Raw genomic sequence first — 13,610 nt, 5'->3', positions numbered from 1 at the left:
TTTGACGATGTAGAAGTAGTTGAGATATTTTCAAATGTAAAAGAGTAAAATGTTATTTGTATTTCTTCCACCAGAACATGGAGTTCCTTTACAGGAACAAAAAAATTACAAATCAAGTCCTGAAATTCAGGTGGGTTAATGACAGATCTAAAAGTATCTTCCATGTGAAATGGTAGCACATGTATTGAAAGAGGAAGACTTACAGTGCTGTGTCCATCTTTTATCCGTCTCTAGGAGCCAGTCAGACCTCTTGAAAGGAGAGCTCTAAACTTCTTAGTCAGTGAATTTCTGTTGAAGAATAACTACAAGCTGACATCAATAACGTTTTCAGATGAAAATGATGATCAGGTACAGTTTCCTTTTTTTTTCTTTTTAAACAATAATTTGTTTCCTTTCTAATTTAGAATGTACTTATTTCCTCTTTTACCTAGCTTCTTTAGTTTTTTTAAAAGTTATACATACAGTAAAATTCTGTAATACCAAAATACTGAAATAGAAAAGAAAGAAGATTTCAAATTGATGAAGATTGGTTTCTATTTTAAGAAACTAGAAAAAGAAAGCTAACTGAAGTCCAAAGAAATTGAAAGGAAGGCAATATTAAAAATGAGAATGTATCAGTGATACAGGCAACAGAGAAAAACAGAGAAAAATTAATAACAACAAAACACTGGGTATTTGAGGTTAATGAAATTGGTAAACCTCTAGCCTGACTTATTAATAAAAAGAGACAAGAAGCAAATTATCAGAATCTGGAATGAGCAAAGTTATATCACTGTAGATATCTTTTAGACTTTTAAGGAAGAAGTAAAGTAAATGAACAAGGTTATATCACTGTAGATACCTACCAGATATTTAAGGAAGAAGTAATACCACTTCTCCACAAACTCTTCTAGAAATTGAAGAGAAGGGAATTGTTCAAAACTCAATTTATGAGACCAGCATAATTCTGATATCAAAACCAGATACAGACCTGGCTAACAAAGAAGTTTACAGACTCATTTTCCTCATGAGCATGGAAGTAGAAAATCTATACAACATTTTACTATATCAAATCCAACAATGTGTAAAAATGCTAATACACAATGACCAAATGGTTTATCTGAGGAACATAAGATTGATTAGTCCAAAAATCAATCATTGTAATTCACCATTTTAAGAAACTTTTCAAAAGAGAAAAGAAATCATATGCTCAACTCAAGAGAAAACATTTGACACAATCAAACATATCTTTCCCATGAAAGCTTTAAAGAAATTAGGAATTGTGAGGAATTTCCTCAAATTCATAAAAGACATTTACAGGAAAACTATCACTAACATCATACTTAATGATGAAAGATAAGGAATAAACAGGGATATCTGCTCTCACTACTTCTGTTGAACATCATACGGAGGAGTCTAGCCAGTACAAGGCAAGAAAAAGAAATAAAAGGCATATATTTTGGAAAAGAAGAAAGAAAACTTTCACTGGTAACATGATTATATATATATAGAAAATCCTATAGACTGCATTAAAAAAGACACTATAATAAGTGATGATAGACAAGTTGTAGGATACAAGATCAGTAAACAGAAATGAATTGTATTTCTGTATGCTAGCAACAAATAGACAGACATTCAACTTTTAAAGATACCATGTACAAAAGTATCCAAAAAAATAGGAAATACTTAGGGATAAGTATGATGAAGGATTATACACTGAAAACTATTATACATGCGGAAAGAAAATAAAGAAGAGATATATTGTGCTAATAGATAAGATTCAGTGTTGTCAAAAAGTGTCAATTTTTGTAAAATTGATTTGTACTTTTAACACAATCCTAATCAGAATCTCGCTAGCTTTTTTTGTAGAGGTTGGCTTATTCTAAAATTTCTATGGGAATGGAAATAACATAGTATAGCCAAAACAACTTTAATAAAGATGTACAAAATTAGGGGACTTCAACTAGCTGACTTTAAGATATTATAGTTCAGGCAGTATCTTATTGACATAAACGTAGACAGGTCACTGGAACTTAGTGGAGAGTCAAGAGATTAACTTACACATAGATGATCTTTTGATGTCTAACAAAGCACAAAGTAAATTCCATTCAGAAAGTGTAGTCTTTTTTACAATTGGTACTGTAACATTTTGATATCTGTATACCTCCAAAAATGAACTTCGAACCTTACCTCACACCATACACAAAAAGTAATTCAAATGGATCATGGATTTAAATGTAAATTCTAAAGCCATAAGGCTGCTAGAAGAAAACATGGAAAAATTTCATTGCAACCCTGGAAGGTAGGCCAAGAATTCTCATATATGACACCAAAAGTATGGTATTCTTCATCAAATATTTGTTCTCATCAAAGTCAATGACTTCTACTCTTTGAAAGCGACTCTAAACAAATGAAAAGATGAGCCATAGACTAGGTAAAATATTTCAAGTAACATATCTGATATTTCTATCCAGAATTTCTATCCAGAATATTTAAAGAACTCTCTAAAGTGAATAATTTTTTTAAAAAGACCCAATTTTTTAAAAAATGGACAAAAAATTTATACAGATGTTTCAACAAATAACATATATGGATATCAAATAAGCACATGAAAAAAGATATTCTACATCTTTAGTCATTAGGTAGATTAAAATTAAGTCACAGTGAAATACCATAGCACACTTACTAGAAGGTTTAGCCGAGACTATACCAAGTCTTGGCAAAGATGTGGAGTAAGTAGAAATATCATCATTGCTCTTGGGAGTCCAAAATGGTGCAGTCACTTTGGAACATTTTTTGGCAGTCAATTTAAAAAAAATTAAAACCTTCACCACATATATGACTTGATCATTCCATTCGTAGGTATTACAGTCCAAGAGAAGTGAAGGGACATGTTCATACCAAGACTCCTACACAGTGTTCACACCAACTTTATTTATAATAGCCGACATTAGGGAGACAACCCAAGTATCCAAAAGCAGGCAGTTGAATAAAAAATTTTGATGTATTGTTACAGTGAAATGCTAACTCAGCAATAAAAAATAATGAACCTCGGACAGATACAACATAGATTAGTCTGAAAATCAATAATCTGGATGGAAGAAACCAGGCAAATAGATGGAAGAAACCAGTGTTCTGCTTCCACTTATATAAAATTCTAAGAAATGTGAACTTGTAACAGTGACAGAAAGCAGAACAGTATTTGCCTAGGTACAGGGCATCTGTGAGGAAAAAAGGGGAAGTATTACAAGCAAGCAGTAAAACTTTGGGGAGTGAACAGTTCATCTTTTTTTTTTTCCATAGCTTTGGTGTTTAATTTTTTTTTTTTCCCCTCTGCTTTATTTGTTTATTTTTGGCTGTGCTGGGTCTTCATTGCTATGCTGGCTTTTCGCTAGTTGCAGCGAGCGGGGGCCACTCTGTAGTTGCAAAACACAGACTCTAGGGATGTGGGCTTCAGTAGTTGCAGAACATGGGCTCAATAGTTGCAACTCCCAGGCCGTAGATCAAACAGGCTCAGTAGCTGTGGCACACAGCCTTAGTTGCTCCAGGACATGTGGGATCTTCCCAGATCAGGAATCAAACCTGTGTCTCCTGCATTGGTAGGCAGATTCTTTACCACCGAGCCACGAGGGAAGCCCCCAAGTTCATCTTCTTGATTGCACTGATCTCTTCAGGTGTGTACTCAGATGTCAAAACTTCGAAGATTGTACATTTTAAATTAGCTTGTGAATTTAAGACTTCCCTGGTGGCTCAGACAGTAAAAGCATCTGCCTACAAGGTGGGAGACCCAGGTTCAATCCCTGGGTCGGGAAGATCCCCCGGAGAAAGAAATGGCAACCCACTCCAGTGTTCTTGCCTGGAGAATCCCATGGACGGAGGAGCCTGGTAGACTATAGTCCATGGGGTCACAAACAGTCGGATTTAAATAATGTGGTTTGTTATTTATTAATTATATACCCCAATAAAATTATTTTATAAAGGGCAGTGCAAGTGCTCATCATTACTTATTCTTTAACCATTAAGTGATGTTTAATGGTAATTTCAATTGACCTTAAAGCAGTTCTATCCTAGAGCCCTCACTCCTTTCATGTTTAGCCTCTGCCTAAAATGTAAGACTTCTTACCTGATTTTGTTTTTTGATCATTTATATTAGTGGCCTGATTTTATCTTCATGGCTCTATTGTTACCTAAGATTATCTCTTATCTCCCTTGACTAGCCTATAATCTTCTTGAGACTAAACGAATCTCTTGTTCATCTCTGTATCTGCATGAATAGTAACACTCATTACATACTTATTGATAATTTTCTTATATTTTTATCTGCGTATAATCCTTGTCTTATTGTTTTTTGGTTCCCTGTTGCCCATTCTTTCCTTTACTTCCTGTCTTTCCTTTCTGTGGTGCTATGTGAAATTTTCTTATTGTAAATAAACGTTCTTCATTTTCAACTTCTCTCTGAATATCCTTTTTTTAATTTTAGAAATTTATTATTTTTTAATTCTTTGGTTGTGATGGGTCTTTGTTGCTGCACGCGGGCTTTCTCTAGTTGTGGCGAGCTGGGGTTACTCTTCACTTTGGGGTACATGGGCTTCTCATTCCTTGGTTTCTCTTGTTGCAGAGCACAGGCTCTAGGTGCATGAGTCTCAGTAGTCGAAGGTTGCAGGCTCAGTTGTTGCAGCCCTCCAAGTTCTAGAGCTTGCACTCAGTAGTTCCAAGGCAGGTGGAATCTTCTTGGACCAGGGACGAAACCCAGGTCCCCTGCATTGGCAGGCAGGCTCTCATCCATTGTGCCACTAGGGAAGTCCAGAATATCCTTTTTGCTGTAAAGAAAACTTGTCTCTCCACTGAGGACCCTGTTTCCCTTATTTTCCAAGTATGAGGTGGGGGTGCATCTCACAGTTTAATCCTAGACACTTCCTGACTCCCAGGATATTTATTCACCGGGCACATCCACTTTGACATTATCACACAATTATGTTGAATTTTCAAGATGCTAGCAATAAGGAAAAGATCCATCTCAAAAATGCAAGATAAAACTGCCACATGGATTTTTTTTTTATCTTTTAAGATTTTGAATTATGGGATGATGTAGGATTAAACATTCCCAAACCTCCAGACTTACTACAGCCCTACCGAGATTTTGGAAATCATCAAGTAACTGGAAAGACCTTGTGGAAGTGGCCAGCGGTGTAGAAGAAGATGAGTTAGAGGCTCTACACCAGTTTTAGGCAGCCTTCCTTCAACCCTTGAAACTCCGCAGACTGTAGAGGTGAGAGGTATTAATAATATAGTCCACAAAAAGTGTTTAAGCCATGTCAAAGCAGACTATGAGATCTTGAGTTTCTGTTTTTCTCCCATTCTGATTTTAGAATGCCTCGATAGTGCAGAAATTAGAAGATAAAATTAGTTTATTCAATAGTGAGAATGGTCTTTGATGGAACAAATCAGAAGACTTGAAAGGTTAGTACTTAATCATCATTTCTATAAAACCTCTTAAAATTATTAAAGAAATTGACAGATTATATAAACATATAAGATAATATTTCAGTGGAAAGCTATAATTTTTCATACCCTAATACTTCTGGGGGAAAAAAAAATCTATAAATGCTTATATACTTAATGTGTTCTTTTCCCCCCAAAAGTTGTTAATCACTGTAATAATCAGAAAATCATATATGTCTTAGAACCAAGGAGTAAGATATTTTTTACTTTCTTCAGGTTGTATCAGTAGTAATAAAGTAACTTCTTCATGCTAGTGTTATACATATTTTCCATTCATTATTTCATTTAATTCTTATACTCATGATGTGGGTTAGATGGAATTTTCCACATTTCGCACACAAAGAAGGCTCAGTGATAATCCAAAGCATAGTTTATAAAATCATTTTTATGTTTTGTAAGAGTTTGTGGCTACATTTCTATATAAAGCATCAATATATATGGTACAGAAAAGATTAATTAGTTGCCAAACCACTTTCTATTAACATGTTATACTTTTAAAGCATTAAACCCAGTATGAGGTTTATGCTATTGCCAAAGTCTTAAAAAATACAATTCTTCACTAATAATTTCTCTTTCTTTTACAGTGAAATGGACCTCCTCAAAAATGAACACTTTGCCAGCCCTGTAGTTTGTGACTCTGTTCAACCTTCTTTGGATCAGTCTCCCCACAGAGACTCTGAAGACAGTGGAAAGAAATCAGTTATAAATAGTTTTGACAAGGGAGAAAACAGGATGTCCATCTTTCAAAATCAGATGAAGTTGATTCCACTGTTCCTAAAGAGAATTTCCCACATTCTTTCCTCAGGAGAGAAAGATAAGGAATACCATCTTCTTCTCCATCAAGTAAAAACAGAGTCCATTTTGATAAACACAATAGGTTAGTATGTGTTCTGTGTTTTGAGATGCATCTTTCAGCTATTTAGTACATTGTCAAACTAGAAGAGTTTCAGTTCTTATTTTGCAGATCAGATGCATGAATTTTTATGTGTCTGACATGAACTTAACACATAGCAGAGTCCACATCATTGCAAAAAAATCACAAATAATTACTAAGTTAAATTGTGTTAAAGAGGAATAGACCATAAATGAACTAGGTCCTATTTTAGCTAAGTACTGATACCCATAAATAATATATATGTTCTGTGTGCTGTATTTTACCCAGTGTTTTTTACCTTTTCTGTGTTCTACAGTCATTATCAGATTCAGTAGAAAGCTTTGATATTAAATAGTTGCCTTTATAAAAAGGCGATTAGTTCTTGATCTTAGTCCTTTTTCCTGTGTCTGCCTCCATTAGTAATGTTGTGTCATGAATATTATCTTAATTCATTTAATTTTTATTGAATAGCAATGATTGAACTTAGATGACTAAAGCAGGGTCCCTTGCCCATCATGATTATGTTTCCTAGTAGAGGAGACAAAAAGTATTTACATTATAATGTGAAAAAAGAATATTCTCTAAGAGAGGAATATTTATTGAGTTCTTTTTATATGTTAGGCACAGTTCTAAATGCTTTACATATGCTAGCTTAGTTAATCCTCACACATACCTTGTGATGCATTCTGAGCCAGTCATACTTCCTCCTCCTGTTAAATGGAGGAGTATTAGAGCAAGTGTTGGGATGTAATAGGAAAGCAGGACTAATTTGTTTTAGACTTAAAGGTACTCATTATTAGTGAGAAGTATTTGATTTTTTTTTTCCAAAGCAAATATTTTTACTCATATGCCACAACTTTGTGTGTGGTTGTGTGTGATTGAAATAGACATGGCCCAGTCCTCAAAGTGCATTTAATCTAATATGGTTAAGATATAGTCATAAAAATAATGCAGTGGCATTTGTAGTAGTTCTTAATGTTTAGTAGTTCCATATATCTCCTTTATAGTCCAAAGCCACTCTCAGGAGAAAGATGGTTGTTAAATTTATCCAGCTAACTTTTTTTAGCTCTTAACTGTATGTTGGGCAATGTTAATGAAGAATATGAAGTTTAAAAGAAGAGTGAAAGTGTTAGTTGCTCAGTCATGTCTGACTCTTTGGGACCCCATGCACTATAGCCTGCCAATCTTCTCGAGGTCCATGGAATTCTCCAGGCAAGAATACTGGAGTGGGTAGCCATTCCCTTCTTTGGGGGATCTTCCCAACCCAGGGATCCAGGCTGGGTCTCCTGCATTGCAGGCAGATTCTTTACCATCTGAGCCACTAGGGAAGCCCAAATGAAGCCACTGGAGAAGCCCAAATGAAGAGTATAGTAACGGTAACCAAACATGTTACACTTCAGTTACAAACTTTACAGTATAAGAGAGACTGTCAGGCAATTATAATATTGTAAAAGGTAATAATATAAGAGAAGTTCAGCTTGCTTGGGGAACACACAATCAGTGTTCCTAACCTAGTCATCAGAGTAGGAAAGCTTTCAGGGAAGAAGTATTTTCTAACTTTATACCTGATGAGTAGGTAGCAGTGAACCAGGCAAAGAGACCTAAGAGGGACTAACAGGAGCAGGAAGAACACTGCACTTGGGGAGCTAAGAAGGATTTATGAGGATTTCGGCAAAGCATACAAATGAGAAGACAACAGGAGGGGAAGTTGGAGAATTAAGCTGAGACTAAGTCATATAAGCTGTGTTAACTCATTTTAGAGACTTGGTATCTGTTTTTTTTTTTTTTTTGGTATCTAAGTTTTAAAAGAAAGTAAGGAAAACCACTAGACCATTTGGGTATGATCTAAATCAAATCCCTTATGATTGTACAGTGGAAGTGACAAATAGATTTAAGGGACTAGATCTGATAGACAGAGTACCTGATGAACTATGGACAGAGGTTCGTGACATTGTACAGGAGACAGGGAGCAAGATCATCCCCAAGAAAAAGAAATGCAAAAAGCCAAAATGGTTATCTGAGGAGGCTTTACAAACAGCTTTGAAAAGAAGATATGTGAAAGGCAAAGGAGAAAAGGAAAGATATACCCATCTGAATGCAGAGTTCCAAAGAATAGCAAAGAGAGTTAAGAAAGCCTTCCTCAGTGATCACTGCAAAGAAATAGCAGAAAACAATAGAATGGGAAAGACTAGAGATCTCTTCAAGAAGAGCAGAGATACCATGCAAAGATGGTCACAATAAAGGACAGAAATGGTATGGACCTAACAGAAGCAGAAGATATTAAGAAGAGGTGGCAAATAAACACAGAAGAACTGTACAAAAAACATCTTCACCACCCAGATAATCACGATGGTGTGATCACTCACCTACAGCCAGACACCCTGGAATGTGAAGTCAAGTGGGCCTTAGGAAGCATCACTATGAACAAAGCTAGTGGAGGTGATGGAATTCCAGCTGAGCTATTTCAAATCCTGAAAGATGATGCTGTGAAAGTGCTGCACTCATAATGCCAGCAAATTTGGAAAACTCAGCAGTGGCCACAGGACTGGAAAAGGTCAGTTTTCGTTCCAATTAGAAAGAAAGGTAATCCCAAAGAATGCTCAAATTACCGCACACCTCACTCATCTCACACGCTAGTAAAGTAATGCTCAAATTCTCCAAGTCAGGCTTCAATAATACATGAACTGTAAACTTCCAGATGTTCAAGCTGGTTTTAGAAAAGGCAGAGGAACCAGAGATCAAATTGCCAACATCTGCTGGATCAAGGAAAATGCAAGAGAGTTCTGGAAAAACATCTATTTCTACTTTATTGACTATGCCAAAGCCTTTGACTGTGTGGATCACAATGAACTCTGGAAAATTCTGAAAGAAATGGGAATACCAAACCACCTGACCTGCCTCTTGAGAAATCTGTATGTAGATCAGGAAGCAACAGTTAGAACTGGACGTGGACCAACAGACTGGTTCCAAATAGGAAAAGGAGTACGTCAAGGCTGTATATTGCCACCCTGCTTATTTAACTTCTATGCAGAGTACATCATGAGAAACGCTGGGCTGGATGAAGCACAAGCTGGAATCGAGATAGCCGGGAGAAATATCAATAACCTCAGATATGCAGATGACACCACCCTTGTGGCAGAAAGTGAAGAAGAACTAAAGGGCCTCTTGATGAAAGTGAAAGAGGAGAGTGAAAAAGTTGGCTTAAAGCTCAACATTCAGAAAACTAAGATCATGGCATCCGGTCCCATCACTTCATGGAAAATAGATGGGGAAACAGTGGCAAACTTTATTTTTGGGGGCTCCAAAATCACTGCAGATGGTGACTGGAGCCATGAAATTAGAAGACGCTTACTCCATGGAAGGAAAGTTATGACCAACCTAGACAGCATATTAAAAAGCAGAGACATTACTTTGCTAACAAAGGTCCATCTAGTCAAGGCTATGGGGTTTTTCCAGTAGTCGTGTATGGATGTAAGAGTTAGACTATAAAGAAAGCTGAGTGCCGAGGAATTGATGCTTTTGATCTGTGGCGTTGGAGAAGACTCTTGTGAGTCCCTTGGACTGCAAGGAGATCCGAACAGTCCTGAGTGTTCATTGGAAGAACTGATGTTGAAGCTGAAACTCTAATACTTTGGCCACCCGATGCGAAGAACTGACTCATTGGAGAAGACCCTGATGCTGGGAAAGATTGAAGGCGGGAGGAGAAGGGGAAGACAGAGGATGAGATGGTTGGATGGCATTACTGACTCAATGGACATGAGTTTGAGTAAACTCCGGGAGTTGGTGATGGACAGGGAGGCCTGTTGTGCCGCAGTCCATGGGGTCGCAAAGAGTCGGACACGACTGAGTGACTGAACTGACTGAACTGAAGTTTTAGAGAGTCCTCTAGAGTAGTGGTAATTAGAAGGTAGCAAAAATGGAGACTCATGGGATATCTTTTGGAAGAGTCCAAGAAAGAAATGGGGGAATTTCCTGTATTGGAAAGAGGTAGATAGATTTATAAGATAGTTAGAAGGTAAAATTGATTGGATTAGGAGGTTAAAACTAAGGGAAGGATAAAGACTTTCTGGCTTGGGCAGTTAGATGTGTTGTAGCTCCCTCCGCTGAAAGAATAGGGGAGGGGGAAGTAATGAGCAAACAGGCTTCAGCTTTGGCACACTAACTCCAAAATCAGATGCTACTGGGGGCCGCTTTGTGGTGTATACTAAGTAACCTGTGTTGTATAACCTTAGACGTTACCCCTTTTCTTCATAGATTAAGCACATAAAGTACAACTCATAGTTACAATATTATGAATACTATTACATAGAGACCAGTGTTATTTTACAAATATAAATGTTTTAACTTTCTTTATTAAACATAAATAGCTAATATTTTCAATTACAAAAAATCCTTTAAAATATATGTGAATGTTGAATGAGCCTCTCCTTCATTTATTTTTCATTTTTAATTCTTTTGTGTGGGTTTCTAACATTAAGGCTTTCTAACATTATCATGATATGGATCTGCAGAACTTCTCAGCAACATACCAGGTTAGCCTTCACAGCCACTCTTTACTTTTCTGGGACCATAGAGAATTCGGGAAGAAAAAAAAAATCCTCATTTCAGGTTTTGCAAACAGTTTCTATAGACATTGACCTGCCATACAACTTCAGGTTTAATCCATTAACATTTTTAAGACATTCATTCACATAATATCAAGCTCTTTTAAGATCAGCAGCTATTGCTATTCCTTTTTCCCTGTATGATTCTCCAGTGAAGTGACCTTAAATCTTTTGTGACTGAGAAATTCAAACATTTGTGGGGTAGGATTCACGCGATGATGGGAATTATAACCTGCAACTTTCCTCCTCCTTAAACGCCAGTTTAACTGTTTGGTATTGTCCCATTTTCATTCAGTGTTTTCTTCTTGGAAGTTGTCTCCTGCTTTCCATCAAGCACTACTCTCTTTCTGTCGAATGTCAGCAGATAGTCGTTTAGGATCAGAGGTAAGTTATACCAGATTCTTGCAATTTTCTTAAAACATTCCATTTTTCTTGTTAGCCTTTTACCCCCAAAATAATTGTAATACAACTCTGTTTCAAGTACAAATCTATTATTTAAACTAACAAACACTCTAAGAAATAATTCCAAAGTTTTCAGCTTTTAAGGAAAGTAGTTGATTATTTTTATCTTTGGATTAAAGCTCTTTTTAGTATGAAAGTGACTCTTTACAGTCTAGTTTTAATTTTTTATGTCTACCAACCTACAATTATATGCCTCTCTATGGTGTAATTTAGAAAACCAAGTCAGGTATATATATTATTTATAACTTCAGTTATTTTTAGATTACTCCATTTTTAATTTCTCTAGGATTGATTGTCTTTGATTGCAGAGTTTATTGGCTCTCGGATTTCTTTTCATCAAGTCCTTTGTAACGGTTGTTGCAGGCTTATCTTAAAAGGGTGTTTTTTTCCTCCTTTCTTTATACTTCTCCCTTTCTATTGATGCCTTTCTTGTGGTTGATTCCACTTCACCTCTCCTGGGCTTCTGTCCCACAGTGTCATTAAGAATCTGAGAGAGCTAGAGGATGGTTTGGAGGCAGATGGCAGTTCTCATTGCAAGACTGGGGCAGCCCCCATGGACTTCCCCTTGCATGCGTTTTCATTATGCAAACTACTCTTTCACCTTAGCCAAAGATCGTGACTTTGTGGGTACCTTTTCCCCCAAAACAAAGATTAAAAACCACTGAAGCTGCCCCAGTCCTGTGTTATCGCTATTTGTTCCCAGAACTGAAGCCTAGTAAGCCTCCCTGTCTGTTCCCTTGCTTCTTACTACTGTTTTAAATCCATTTCTGGTCTACAAAAATGTTTGTCCTGTTTGGAATCTCAGGTTGTTGTTGTTTTTGTTTTCCTCCTCATCATAAATTGTCCTTTTGAATGTGTGTTTGAAACAGAAGTGACAGGGTCCAAATCATAGCCTTGAAGTCCCATCACGCACAGGAGGCCTCCAGTGTCGTCTTTGATTAACCCTGTGGTCTTCTAGGTGTCTCGGATTGCAGACAGTGAGACGAGCATCATGCTAATGCTGGGGCGCTGCCTGCCGCACATCGTCCCTAACGTGCTGTTGGCCAAGAGAGAGGTGAGGCCCAGAGAAGTACTGTCATCCCCATCATCACCCTGTCCATTTTTTGTCATTTTGAAGTTTAGTGTTATATTTTTATTTTGTTAAAGTTTATTACGTGCAATCATATTCTTACTTTTGTGCATGCATCTCTGCTCCTAGAGAATGGTTTTACACCTCTGTCAGGTGAGTTCAGTAAAAGTGCATGGTATTCATGTTTTCCAATTTTGCTTAAAGCATCATTAGCTTCTGCACACTAACTATTACTGCAGGTCCATTTATGTGCCATGAACACTGTCCGTTCTCTACATTATCGGTTAACTAATTTATTTGATCTCTCTCTTGATATGATATGTGTGACTTGCCTACAGAAATAGACAGTCTTGGGATTGAACATTAATAGGAACTAATAATGTAACTCTTTTCATAAATGTACTTGTAGTTACCTCTTATTAATGTTAGTTTTATTGTGTTTGTTTGGCAGTAGTTAGACTTGTCTTAGAATAGGATAGTTATAATATTGTCTGCAATAACTTTTGAGAGTATCTTTTTCATTTTTCTTGTAGCTAACCTGTTATTGACAGATGCTTTAAATGTCTAAAATAGAGTAGCAGATTTATTTTGGTACACATTGCCTATGTTATAAGCCATAAATACTAAGAAAGTATTCTTTAGAGTTATTTTTCACCATTAAAAGATTAAGGAAAAATTATGTGTTATCTCATTTAAATAATGAATGATTTATTTGCAAACAAGTTTATTTATTTGAATTATTCAATTTATGAAATCAATTTGCAATTCACAAATTTTTTAAATAGGTTAAGAATATTATCGAACGTGTCCTACAAGTTTTCTTTTGTTAACCTCTTAATCTATACCGCTGGTTTAAATCATAATTAACGGGACCTACAGTATGATAGGTACACAATGCATTGGCAAAACCCATATAAGAGCTTATCCTTAATTATCTGTTTAGCACAAGAAATTTGTACTGATCCTCAAGAAAACGTATATGTAGAGCTTTAATAATTTTTATAACTATAGGTATTTTTAATTTAAAAATGGTAAACATGACTGTTTTCTTACTACGGTTTTATTTTACCTAACATTTAAGAATAGTTGTGAGATATTAAGAAGTATGAAAATTTTCTAT

General features: G+C 36.1%; 1 pseudogene; it reads left to right on the top strand.

The window, feature by feature from the left end:
- Window positions 1-13,610, top strand: part of LOC133070575 (RAB11-binding protein RELCH-like) — an 85,256-nt pseudogene that overhangs the window by 26,318 nt on the left and 45,328 nt on the right.

This window comes from Dama dama, chromosome 15 (genome assembly GCF_033118175.1).
Source record: "Dama dama isolate Ldn47 chromosome 15, ASM3311817v1, whole genome shotgun sequence".
NCBI classification, from domain to species: domain Eukaryota; kingdom Metazoa; phylum Chordata; class Mammalia; order Artiodactyla; family Cervidae; genus Dama; species Dama dama.
The sequence above is the reverse complement of the archived record's forward strand: the minus strand, read 5'-3'. Positions and strand labels throughout refer to the sequence as shown.